The following is a 13,587-nucleotide window of genomic DNA, read 5'->3' as shown; positions in this document are numbered from 1 at the left end:
CACCCAAACCAAAAAGAAGAGAAAATGCTAGGCAAGTAGCTCCGGTAGGTAGCTTTGTGGTTGCAGAATCATGGCTTGTGATCCATTTCATATTGTCAAGTGTTATATCTATCATATCACAAGTTTGAGGCAGTTTTCCATTTGAAGGACTTCAAGCGAGGCATGACTAACTTCCCCTTCTTCCCCTTTCCCCAAATCACTCACTAACTTTCCCTAAAGAGGTCAAGATCTGCTTGCTACCTCTTAATTTCATCATTTTTCATATCATTTGCCTTGGTGAAGATCTGCTTCACTCAAGGAATGTTCACACTTCTTCTATCAGTCACTTTCCCCCATTAATAGCCTAAGACATCATACTTAGCGCTTTTATCATCATTGTCATAGTAACTACTAACACTACTATGTAACTCCCTATCTATTTCCCCTTCCCCTAATAAAACTATGTATATAACTCCCCTATATACTTATCCCTCCCCCTGGTTGAAAAATAACCATATGCATCCTTGGGGATTGCTAAGTTTATCTCAAACTCAGCAAGAACCCTCATTGCCCCCTCAGACCATCTTCTCATGCATTTTGGACACTTTCCAATGCATAGAACCCTTCATCCCCCCTAACTATCTCCCAAGTGCATAAGGACTCATTCCTTTGCATAATTCCCCTTCACATGTTTAAAAATCAACCCTTTGACCTTGGTTTGCCTTTATAAGGCATGAAACCCTCTTTGGCCACTAAACCCCTCTCAAAACCACATCACTTTCCTCCTAAGTTCCTTTGGACTCCTTCCAAGGCATAAGCATATGCAAACCATGCAAAAACCATGAAAAACCTTCAAAAAATGATAAAATCCTCCCTTTTGGCCATCGGACCCCTTCCGATGCCTTAGAATCCAAGAAAAAGCATAAAGGTTACCCCCTCCAAATTCAAAAGACTTGCATTTTTTAATAAATAATGGCTCCGATGAGAAATGGGTCCCCCTCCGATGCGATATCGCTATCGGGAGGGGGAAATCATATGTTCAAACACCATATATAACTCCTCCGAATTCATGTTTCCTTTGCATTTTAATAAAATGCATGCCCCAATGAGAAAAGGATCTATTTGATCCCCCTTCGATGCGATATCGCTATCGAGAGGGGGCAGTGGCATATATAAGCGAAATGGCTAAGTCTCAAGGCATGGGGCATAATGCCGATGGGCCGGACCCGAAAACATATAAAGTGGACTGGTAAAAGCATATCGGATCCGCCACTTTTCGGCGTTTCTATGTGGCAGCCCCATGACCCCGCCGATAGCGAATTGCCGAATTAATCACAGCCATCCATTTTTGGGCCCCAAATCAACGGCCCATATGTAATCGGCGGTCACCCCAGGTATATGGCTCCGACCAGCGGAGCCGAAATAAAATTAAGGCGCGGCGTATAAAGGATTTCGGGTCCGTAAGGGGGCGTTGCATAGCGAAAAGAGAAGGCTCCGACGGGGCGGAGCCGAAATATAATAAACTGCAGCATATAAAAGATTTCGGGTCCGCTAACTCTTTTTTATTAAATCCACCGATTGACATCGCCGATGGGCCAGACCCGATTCAAATAAAGAAAGGGCCTATAATCAGATTGGGTCCACCAGCTATTTCGCTCATCGGAGGTTTTATATGTTGGGACCAATGGTCCGCCCCGATGCGAGTTAGCGCCGGCCATCGGATCACCCTCCCAAATCAATGGTCATGATCTGTTCGCGGCTTCCCCCATGTCCTATTGGCGGAGCCGAAATAAATTATAGCGTGGCACAATAAGGATTTTAGGTCCGTAAGGATCCTTTGTACAACGAAAAGGGAAGGCTCCGATATGGCGGAGCCGAAAAGTTATAAAGGGCAGCCTCAAGGCATTTCGGGTCTGCGGCAGTTCGGAGGTTTTACATGTTGGGACCAATGGTCTGCCCCGATGCGAGTTAGCGCCAGCCGTTGGATCAGCTCGTGCCAGATCCAACGGCTATGATTTAATCTAATGAACAGTGATCGCTCCTGCCCTAGTTTTTGTAAAATTTCATGTTTTAAGGCATTTTTGCCTTATAAAAGGAAATCGGCAATTTTTCACAGGGTTTCTTCTAGCGCCCACGCCCGGCTCCAGTTAAAGAAATTCATGCATCCTTAAGCCATTATGGATTGCTCCAAAGCCTTGTTTAGCTCCAAAAGCTAGTTTCGGCCTCAGCACGATCAGCAGCATGCAATTTCTCCTTTTTGCGGCATTTCTTCAGAGTTTAATACTATTTTGGATCAGCTAGCGCCGATAGCATCCCAAAGGCCACGGAAGTCTTTGCAGCAGTTATTTTTGCATTTCATTGGCAGATAAAGGGGCGATTAGACAGTTTAAAGCATATCAGCGGTGAGAAAAGGCCCAGATTCAGTGCCAAAGTGTATCAGGATGCGGCAAAGAGTATCAGTCCAGTTTTTCAAAGCAGATGAAGGCAAAGCAAGCCCAGCAAAGTCAACAAAGCATCATTCAGCCATTAAGGCTCACCAACACTTCTTTTGTTACCTTAAAGCCACCTAAAGGCATAAATGAAGGCTTTCAAGACAGAGTTATTGAAGAGACATTGTTCCCAGTCATATTTTTGGAGCAGCGCTACTTCCTTAAAAGCACAGTTATCACACAAAGGGCACACATGGCTCAAGGCACTCTTTCAGTCCATTTTTGAAGCTGCAGGACCATGCACAGCCCTAAAGAGCCATTTTGATGAGGCTGCTCCCTCATGAACACCTGTTTTGGATATTTTTATTACATTTATTTCCAGCACAACTTGGCATTAGAAGCAGTTATTGCACAGATCTCTTTTGAATCTGTTTTGATAGATATTTTAAGATATTTTCTCCCTTGACACTTGTTCAAGGGATGTTTGTAAATATTTTCTATTTAAACCACCCTCTGCACTGTTTTAAGGGTTGGTTGGTCGATAACTTCCTCTAGACTTGCATTGTATTTTCTGAGAGTCTCTATAATCAAAGATCGCTGGAATGTTTGGGAGATGAACTGACTGTTGTGTTTTAATGTCTGAAGAGTGACTATGGAATCCTAACGCTTCTAAATAGCCCAATAAGTGTTTCTTATCTCTGTTTACAGTTTATATGTTTTATGCCATCATTGTTTCATTATCTAAATAGCAGAAAGAAAGAATAGTTCAGAGCTCACTTAGTTGTATTCTGTTCTCAATTTCTGTGATTTATCTATGTTTTCCTCTGAATTAGTCCTGAATATGAATATTGATTGGCTCATATTTACACTAGTTCCTTCATTATGAATGTTGTTTAGGAATCCTTGATTGCTCCTATATAAATGTTCATTCACCTTCCCTCTGTTAGCATAATGAGAGCTACTTGGTTGCCTTTCATTCACTGACCTTCATTCCATCCTTATTCCAGCTTGATATTGTTTTATGTGTAGCTATCATGCTCTGTATTCCTCTTGTGACCAAGAAAACGCAATAGCAAGCCTAATCCACGACTCCATGCCCAATGGTTTGAACTTCTCACACTATGCATCCCAACTCTATTTGAAAGAACCCCCCATCCCACCAAACATAAACAAAACCCCCTTGAACTCATTAGCTAGCCTAATATCATCTTCAACAAAGCTAAATTATAAAGAGAGAGCCCTCTCTGATTGCAGGTAGGCTAGGACCTGCAGTCCAAAGATTGGTTTGTGGTTACCTCAGCCGTATCCTTTAAGGAGATTTAAGGACAACCTGAGTGATAACACCCTCCAAGCCTCCTATTTCCTTGTTCAGTTTTTCTTGGGGTCTAGTGAAGCCACATGTGTGAATTGGCCTCATCACACTCACTAAACCTAAAGAAGTAACTACGCAATCCTCAAGGAAAGAATTCATTCTACATGCAAGGAATATTCATAATGGAATATTCTAGGAACTGATAGTACACTACCCCTCCATCTGATCTCAACTGGGTCTCTGTCCGAACTGACATGCATGAGTTATTTATGAGAGAATACTTAGTTATCTAAAGTGCAGTAGTTATATGCATGCAAGCATTAACTAACTGAACTTACATTAATTCAACAAACTGTTTGAATTAATCTAATTGGACTTGACTCACTTAACTGAGCCAACTAATTTCAACTCAATATTACAACTCATCCTTATCTCTTTAACTGATGGATAAATTCCTCAATTAATGGAGAAACTATTGCATGTCCCCACATAGACTTCATGTTTGATTTTCCTTAACTAATTAACCCAAGATGAATTAATTAATTACTTTACAAATAGCTGCTAAGATAAAATTCAAATTTTAGTTTAGGGACTGACTAAAATAGGAAGGTCTCTCGAAATGCTATTTTTAGCACTTTCATTTTTCCATCCATTGTTGCTAAGACCAACACTGTCTGAAATTCTATTTATAGCAGTGCTATTTTTAGAAATTATATTCTTAGCATTTCTTGTTGCTATTTTCAACACTCTCTCTCAACAATAAAGGGATTATCAGTAACCCCAATCCTGTCTCTGTGGAACTCAAAATTTCATTTTGATAATGCCTTAGTCAAAATATCTGCATCTTGTTCCTCGATCGAAACATACAGCAACAACATGATCCTCTTGACCACACAGTCTTGAAGATGGTGATACCATATATCAATGTGCTTGGACATGTCATGAAAAACTAGATTCTCAGAGAGTTTGATACAACTCTAGTTATCGTAGTAGATCATTGTAGGATCCATCATTTGACCAAACAATCCCACTGGAATCATCCGCATCCAAATGGCCTCACATGTAGCCTGACTAGCAGCCATGTATCTAGCCTATGCTGAGCTAAGTGCAATTGATCTATGTTTCCTGTTGTACCAAGAAACTACAGCTGAGCCAAGGTTGAAGATTCCTCCAAAAGTGCTCTTTCCGTCTGATGGACTCCTTGCCTAATCCGCATCTGTGAAGCCCTGAAGATTCACTCCCTTTGTTTTTCTATACCACAATTCGAACTGAGATGTGCCTCTGAGGTATCTCAGCACATGCTTCCCTACCTTCCAAAACAGCTTGGTAGGTTGAACCATAGCTTGACTTAGCTACTTCACCACAAAGCATAAGTTGGTTCGTGTGTTCACCAAACACATAAGTGAACCCACCAGCTACTGATAAACAGTAGCAACTACTACCTCACTTGAATTAACATCCTCCTTCCTCTAGTTCCCAGCTATAGGGGTCTGCAAGGGCTTGCACTTCTCCATGTGAAAGCACCTAAGTATCTCATTGGCATACTTGCCTTGAGATGCAAATACTTCCCCATCTTTCTGCCACACCTCCATGCCTAGAATGTAGTGCATCAGGCCCATGTCCTTCATCTCGAACTCTCTTGCAAGGTCCTCCTTGCAAGACTGTATCAGCTGATCATCACCTATCAAAATCAGATCATCGACATAAAGAACAATGATCAATGGTTTACCTTCTACCATGATGTGGTAAAGGTTCGCATCTACTTCACTCTTGGTGAAGCCCAAACCTGTGAAATAGCTGTCGATCTTGGTGTACCAAGCATGAGGTGCATGCTTCAGTCCATACAGATCCCTCTTGAGTCTCCACACATGTGACTCATGATCAAAGGTTTCGAAACCTTTTGGCTGCTCAATGTACACCTCCTCCTCAATCTTCCCATTGAGGAATGTTGTCTTCACATCCATCTGGTGGATCTTCCACCCCATCTGAGCTAATAGTGCCAAAATCAATCTAATCGATGAGTGCCTTGCTACAGGATCAAAAGTTTCATCGTAGTCGATCCCCTCGACCTGTGAGAAACCCCAGGCAACAAAACTTGCCTTATGTTTCTCAACACTGCCATCAGCTACCTGCTTTACCTTGTAAATCCATCTGGAGCTCACCACTAACTTTCCCTGAGGCCTTGGGACAACATCCCACACACTATTCTGAATTATAGATTCATACTCCTCTACCATTGCATCAACCTAGACTGGTTGTTGCACTGCCTCCTCGAATGAAGAAGGTTTGATATCTACACACTCCCCAACCAGGGCCATGTACCCAGTGTACCGCTCAGGTGATCTCCTCTGTCTGTGCTAAGAAGATGGTTGTCACACATTCTCCCACACATCCAACATCAACCTGTCAACTTCCCTTGAGAATTTCCACCCATCTCTGGAAGTCTCAGTATGAGTGGATGTATCCACTCCTGAATCCTCTGCTTGCAGCTGCTTCGCATCCACTCCTGAATCCTCCTTAGGAACTGAAGGTTCCTCATCTGCATGAAACTCGAGCTCCCTCTCAAGTGATAAGTGCATGGCTTTCTGCTCGTCGAACTTCAGATCCCTGCATACCACTATCCTCTAAGTGGAAGGTAGGTACACCCGATAGTTATGGGGTGTATCCATGTACCCCAAAAGTATTCCCAACTTAGCTATTGGGTCTAGCTTCTTCCTAGCATCTTTGGTCTACATGATAGTAAACTAATGATCCAAAGATTCAGAAGTGACTTACATCAGGTCGCTTCCCGGAATAGGCCTCCATAGGTGTCTTCATTCCCAATATTCGGTGCGGGCTTCTATTCTGCAAGTATACTGTTGTATTGCATGCCTCAACCCACAAATGCAGTGGTAGGCTTTGGTCATGCAACATCACTCGAGCTGCTCCCAAAATCGATCTGTTCTTCCTTTCGGCCACCCCATTCTGTTGTGGGTTATGGGGTGCTGCCAATACCAATTTAATACCTTTTGCAGCGCAGAAGTCTTTAAACTGTTGGGATACATACTCTCCACCATTATCGCTACGCAAGGCTTTTATTTTCTTTCCAGATTCTTTCACTGCCAAGGCTTTAAACTCACAAAACCTCAAGAAGTTCTGATCCTTCTTTTGCATAAAGTAGATCCAGCATCTACGAGAAAAATCATCAATAAAAATAACATAGTACCTTTGTTTAGCGGTAGAGGCTGTAGAGAAAGGTCCACAAACATCTGAGTGAACTCGCTCTAGGATTGCTCCAGCTCTACTGTCTTGGTCTGAAAAGGAAGATTTCGTATACTTACCCAAGGTACAACCTTTGCATGTAGTCATATCCTCAAGTTTTCCCTTGCGTAATCCGATCGAAATCTGTTGCATGATCTTCAAGGCTCCATGGTGCAAGTGGCCCAGTCTTTTATGCCATAGCTCACCAACATCTTGGCTCTGCACCATCTCAACTTTGGAACTCAATGCAGCACAGTCATTTACCTCCAGCTTGTAGAGATTCTTGACTCGAATCCCTATTCGCTTTGTCTGTCCAGTACCGATATGCCTCAAGAATACCTTTCCTTGACTAAAGACTACATCATAGCCTTTATCTTCTAGCATAGAGACAGACACAAGATTATTCTTCAGACTTGGTACATACTTTACATCAGTCAGGGTGAGGGGAGCTCAATGCTCCCTCTGAAACACAACTGTACCTTCACATGAAATACGGTACCTTCCATCATCGCCCATCTCAATCAACATCTGGAGATCCTTCTCCTCCAAGGTACTGAAAATATTCTTGTCACCTGACAAGTGGAATGAAGCTCCACTATCCAGGTACCACACACATCCCACCATGGAAGAAACCATGCATGCAATAAGTGAGAAATCTAGCTCAGACTGTGAGGCCAGTGCCTCACCATCAGATCCCTTCGAGGAACCCTTCTTGGATTTCTTCTGTGGACAATTCCTAGCATAATGACCCACTTCATGACAATGAAAGCATCACACTTTCGATTTGTCAATCTTCTTCCCACCATGGGAAGAACCAGATTTGGAATGGGACGCCTTCCCTTTCCCTTTCCTCGCCTTACTCGCTAAGGCTAGATTTTCCTCATCGTCTTGCTTCGATGAGGATCCATCTCTGGTGCTTCTTCTTATTTCCTCCTGCATTAGATCCAACCAAAGTCATTCCCAATCTGGCAATTTTTCTCTTCCATTAACCGAGTCTTGGTAGCTATGCTAGCTCTTAGGAAGACCAAGGAGTGCAAGACTCACCATGTCATCATCAGCAGTCATGATCCCTACACTTCCAAGCTCATCCCTATAGGTTGTCAGCTTGTTCATATATGTAGAGATTGTGTCGCCCTTTTCACACTTGATCTTACAAAGCTTGTCTTTCAGCACCAGCTTCCTCTTATCGCTATTGTTCTGATATAGATCTTTCAATGTTTTGCACATCGAAAATGGTGTCTCCTTCCCATGGAGGCTTGAGACAATGTGGTCTCGAACTCCCTCCAAGAGGATTCTCCTTCTATAGCCACACATTTCTTCCATTCCGCCAGTTGAGTAGCATCAATCGGCTTGGGGATTTCTTGATCAATGAAGTCCTTTAGACCGTTATCCTCTAACATTTCCTCCATGCGATCCTTCCGGGCTATATAATTCGAGCTTCCATCAAGGGCATACTTGATTCTTAAACCACTGAATGCCATAGGTGAAATTGAGATGTGATAAGAAGTCGATTTCTATATTCAGGAACCACAAACTTTGAACTTCTCCTTCATGTATATTGTTCTTTGCCTTGATCACCTTTGCTCTTATACCATGTAGAAATTCCCACTATAGATCAACAGATTATGCAATATACTAAAACACAATATAAGATCTACTTCTATGACACTTTGTGGAAGCTTAATCGAATTAAGCAAGATCAAGAGAACACATATAACTGAGAAAGAGAAATAAATCACACATAACATAGAAGAAATAACCAAGGGAAAGCCTCAGCCTAAAACCCCAGTCTCTATATTATCATATAAGTGGAAATCTTGTTCAAGTTACAAAAAGAATCAGGTCTCAAGCTATCCTACTCTCTTTGTAATCAAACAATACAGCTCACAGACTAAATAGACATAGTATATGTCCTCCTCAATCCCTCCAAGCCTCCTATTTCCTTGCACAATTTTTCTTGAGGTACAGTGAAAACACATATGTGAATTGGCCTCATCACACTCACTAAACTTGAAGAAGTAACTGTGCAATCCTCAAGGAAAGAATTCCTTCTGCATGCAAGGAATATTCATAATGGAATATTCTAGCAATTGATAGTACACTGCCCCTCCATCTGATCTCAACTAGGTCTCTATCTAAACTAACATGCATGAGTTATCTATGAGAGAATACTCATTTATTTGAATTGCAATAGTTATATGCATGCAAGCATTAACTAGCTGAACTTACACTAATTCAACAAACTATTTGAATTAATCTAACTGGCATTGACTCAGTCAACTAAGCCAACTAATTACAACTCATCCTTATCTCTTTCACTGATGGATAAATTCCTCAATTAATGGAGAAACTGTTACATGTCCCCACATAGACTTCATGTTTGATTTTCCTTAACTAATTAACTCAAGATGAATTAATTAATTATTTTACAAACAGCTGCTAAGATCAAATTCGAATTTTACTTCACTATTTTAGTTTAGGGACCGACTAAAATAGGAAGTTATCCCGAAATGCTATTTTTAGAACTTCCATTTTTCCACCCATTGTTGCTAAGACCAACATTGGTTGAACTGCTATTTATAGCAGTGCTATTTTTAGCAGTTCTATTTTTAGCATTTCTTGTTGCTATTTTCAACTGTAATTGAGTGATAGCGTTGTCCGCCTTTAATTTTGTAATGTAATGTCGGCTTGAGATTTCTACCCATGGTCCGTGGACCATGGGATTGTATATATAGAGCAAGGCTCTAAATGTAAAGAGACATCGAACAATCCAAGAGAAGATGAAGCATTGAATCTAAGTTGAAGTGTAAAGTCGAGTCTTTGGGTTGTAGAGTAGGAGAAGGCTTTGTATCTAAGTGCACAGAGGCCTAGTAGTCCGCAGCTAAGTGCGTGGACCCCTGCAGCTGAGTGCGCAGGGTGAGTCAAGTTTGTAACCATTGAGAAAATAATAAAGAGAAGTTTCTTATCATTCTGTGTGTCTTTTTCCTGTTTTATGCATTGAAGTATATTGGGTATGAATTGCAAGTTTATTGTTTATTTGCTACACGAACTTATATGAATGTGTTGAATAAGCGAATATAAGATAAGCATCTGTCTACATGAAATTAACTAATAGTTATAAGAAGATAAGTAAGATCCATGGTGTAACTTGGGGAAAAGAGTGCAGATTGCTGCCTTAGTAGTGCGGAAGCACCTCAGCCCCTACCTAGGGCAGCTTGAAGGCGATTATAACAGATTGTGAAAGCCTCGTAGGTCAGGAAAGTGCGTGAAGTGACCTACGCAAAGGTATTCACAGTTGGACTAAATTGACCCCTCATACATCTCAAGGGTGCGGAAACTTAGTTCCAGCATCCCCTCATACTGCTTCGGGTGAGACCTCAGTCCATGCTCCACGGGTTGTTGCCGAAAGGGCCAGTAGTACAGGGATTTTTTTGGCTAAATAACTCTGAACCTGGGTCAAACCCCCTCAAGCGAACAAATGGTTCCATTGTCGGAACCAGAATATGCATAGAGATGTCTGATGTCGTATCATTGGAATCCAACTAAGAAGGAAATTGAAGGTTGGTTGGATAGGAGAATTCACTATTTCATAGTGCAAGAGAATAAGAATCCACAACTGACAAAAGAAGAGTGGTTAGACTGCTACCTATACACAAAGATCCATGAAATTTTCTTCGCATCTTTCCCTACTGATCTATACGAGTGGATCGCGAAGCTAGCAGATAGTCAAGGAAGGTGGAAGCTCAAAAATCCTATTGTGCGGACCCCAGAGTTGGTGCACATATTGGAAGCATCAGAGGATAAGACCACGTACATTGTTGATCACTGGCTTGATCAGATTATAGGTGGATTCATTACTGAGTTTGTGGTAGATACTTCAGTCAGCTAAAGCGAGGCAGAGAGATGCTTTCTCAAGGGACTGTGAGGGACTGTGAATGGTTTGTAGCATCGCTAACGCCGCATTTGAGGAATGTGCTGTTACAACAGAGGTTAACGAGTTGGGAAGAGGCCTTGGAGATTGCGATGAGGCTGCATGAAACACTGATATAGGATCCTAACTTTGGAGTTCAACAGATCCATGTGTAGTTGAAAAACTTCTGCCTTGAGATGCAGAGCCTAAAACAGGACAGGACAGCCCAACCAGAAGTGCGCAAAGAGGTATGGTGCATTAAATGTAAGGGTTAGGGTCATGACAAGGACCACTACCCATTGTTTGTGAATTACCTTGTGGGAGGAGGACCAATGTCGTTAAGACTGGAGGCACAAGAAAGACCTAGTGCAGCACCTACTTTGTGGTGCACAATTTGTCAAATAGGAGGAAAGCATGCTACGGACAACTGCCATTTGTTACAGAAGTACACATAGAATTCATAACAGTTGTTCTATAATTTTTGTATATCAGTTGGACACGATGAGGACACGTGTAGAATCTATGAGATGATGATGGATAGAACTCCCACCTACAGGGTTCAGGCTGAAACACAGCCCCTTGAACAAAATGCAAGAGTGGCACGAACTGGATTTCAGGGGCATGGGCGAGCCCAAGGTGGAGGAGGACCTGGAAGAGGTCATGGACAACTGATATGCTACAATTGTAGAGGGCCATGAAATTATGTCTATGATTGTACGAATCCAACACGTCCATCATGTCTATAATGTACCTTGTTTGATCATGAGACGGAGGATTGTCCTATGCTAACAGGTAGGATACACAACAAGGGAGCGCTACCACCTCCTCAGACTCAGAACCTTCAGATGATGAGGTCTAAGCCATGCAAGGAAGATCCAAATGTGAACATTGTGAAAATAATAAAGAGAAGTTTCTTATCATTATATGTGTATTTTTCTTGTTTTATGCATTGAAGTATATTGGGTATGAATTGCAAGTTTACTATTTATTTGTTGCATGAAATTATATGAATGTGTTGAATAAGTGAATATAAGATAAGCATCTATCTACGCTAAGTTAACTAACAGTTATAAGAAGATAAGTCAGATCCATGGTGTAACTTGGGGAAAAGAGCGCAGATTGCTCCCTTAGCAGCACAGAAGCACTCAGCCCCCGGTTAGGTCTGCGCGAAGGTGATTATAACAGATCGTGAAGGCCTCGCAGGTGAGGAAAGTGTGTGAAGTGACCTGCGCAAAGGTATTCACAGTTGGACTAAATCGAACCCTTAGACATCTCAAGGGTGTGGAAACTTGGTCCCAGCATCCCCCCATACTGCTTCGGGTGAGACCTCAATCCGCGCTCTGTGGGCTATTTCCGAAAGGGCCAATAGTACGGGGATTTGTTTGGCTAAATAACATCGAAATTGGGTCAGACCCCCTCAAGACAACATGCACTAAAGCAAGAGACAACAATATACTTCTACTCTTTATAGCAGAAGCACATAAAGATCAAGCAAAACAATAATTGACAAGATGAAGAGCATCAAATACACATAACACAATAAATATCCAAGAAAGCCACAGCTCAAAACCCCACTATATGTATTTCCTATATCAGAAAATCAAGATGAGATTACAATGCTTGTTCTCACAAGAATAATCCCAGCACTCAATAAAATCAATCTCCAACTCACATGAAAACTCTTGGCCAACACTTAGCCAATTCAGCATCTCTCCAAGTCCCTATTTCCTTGCACAATTCCTATGGTTGATTAGCCCATCTTAAAGGGAAATTAGTGCATCCAAAACTATGCAATCCCTTCTAGTTTTTGTTCTTGATTGCGTGCACCATCTGTACAACTCATAAAATTATACAACAAATAGTACACTATCCCTATACTCTAGTCTCAACTGGGTCTTTCTTAGAATCGACATGCATGAGTTTCTGATGAGTGAATCTTCAGTTAACTAGAGTAGCACTAGTTAATGCATTAGTGCCCCAACTCACTATTAGTTCCTCAAACAGTTTGAAACTAATTTAACTAGACTTAACTCAGTAAATTGAGTTAACTAATTACAACTCATACTTAACTCATCCTAGACCCCTATAATATAGGGAGAACATATACATGACTTCATAAAGACTTCCAACTCGAAATTCCTAAGACAATTACGTTAATTAAACTTAATTAACTATTTACAAGTTGCTCTGAGAATAGAATTCGATTTTAATTCACATTTTAATTCAAGGACAAACTAAACTAGAATTTCTTATTTCCATTTCTCAACAATCCATACATCCTTATCTTAGTAAATCTTTTATACAAATCTCCTAATTTTAACTATTCACTAATTTGTAAATTGTGCTTGACCTCAAGTAAAATCCTCCAAAATTTACTATTGTTCAAGAGACTATAACATACTAATAGAAATTGATCCATAAAGTTTGAGAAATAAAACTTCTCAAAATGTTTCCTAACCAAATATGTCCAATGGAAGTCTGACCATAAATTCCCCTATATATATTTATTTTGAAGTTGTAAATGAGAGAACTTACTTGACTGATGGAACAAGAACAAATACACCAAAATTGATTGATGGTTAAAGGATGTCTCAATTTCAAAGTTCATAAATTGTTCATGAATGGTGTCTAAGAGAAACTGACTAAAATTGAAGTATATAGAAGGCTTCTCTCCTAGAGATAAAGCAGACAGAAAACCTAGTACCATTTCATCTACA

This window comes from Pinus tabuliformis, chromosome 4_2 (genome assembly GCF_031772625.1).
Source record: "Pinus tabuliformis cultivar Carrire ecotype Pingquan chromosome 4_2, CPIR1, whole genome shotgun sequence".
NCBI classification, from domain to species: domain Eukaryota; kingdom Viridiplantae; phylum Streptophyta; class Pinopsida; order Pinales; family Pinaceae; genus Pinus; species Pinus tabuliformis.
The sequence above is the reverse complement of the archived record's forward strand: the minus strand, read 5'-3'. Positions refer to the sequence as shown.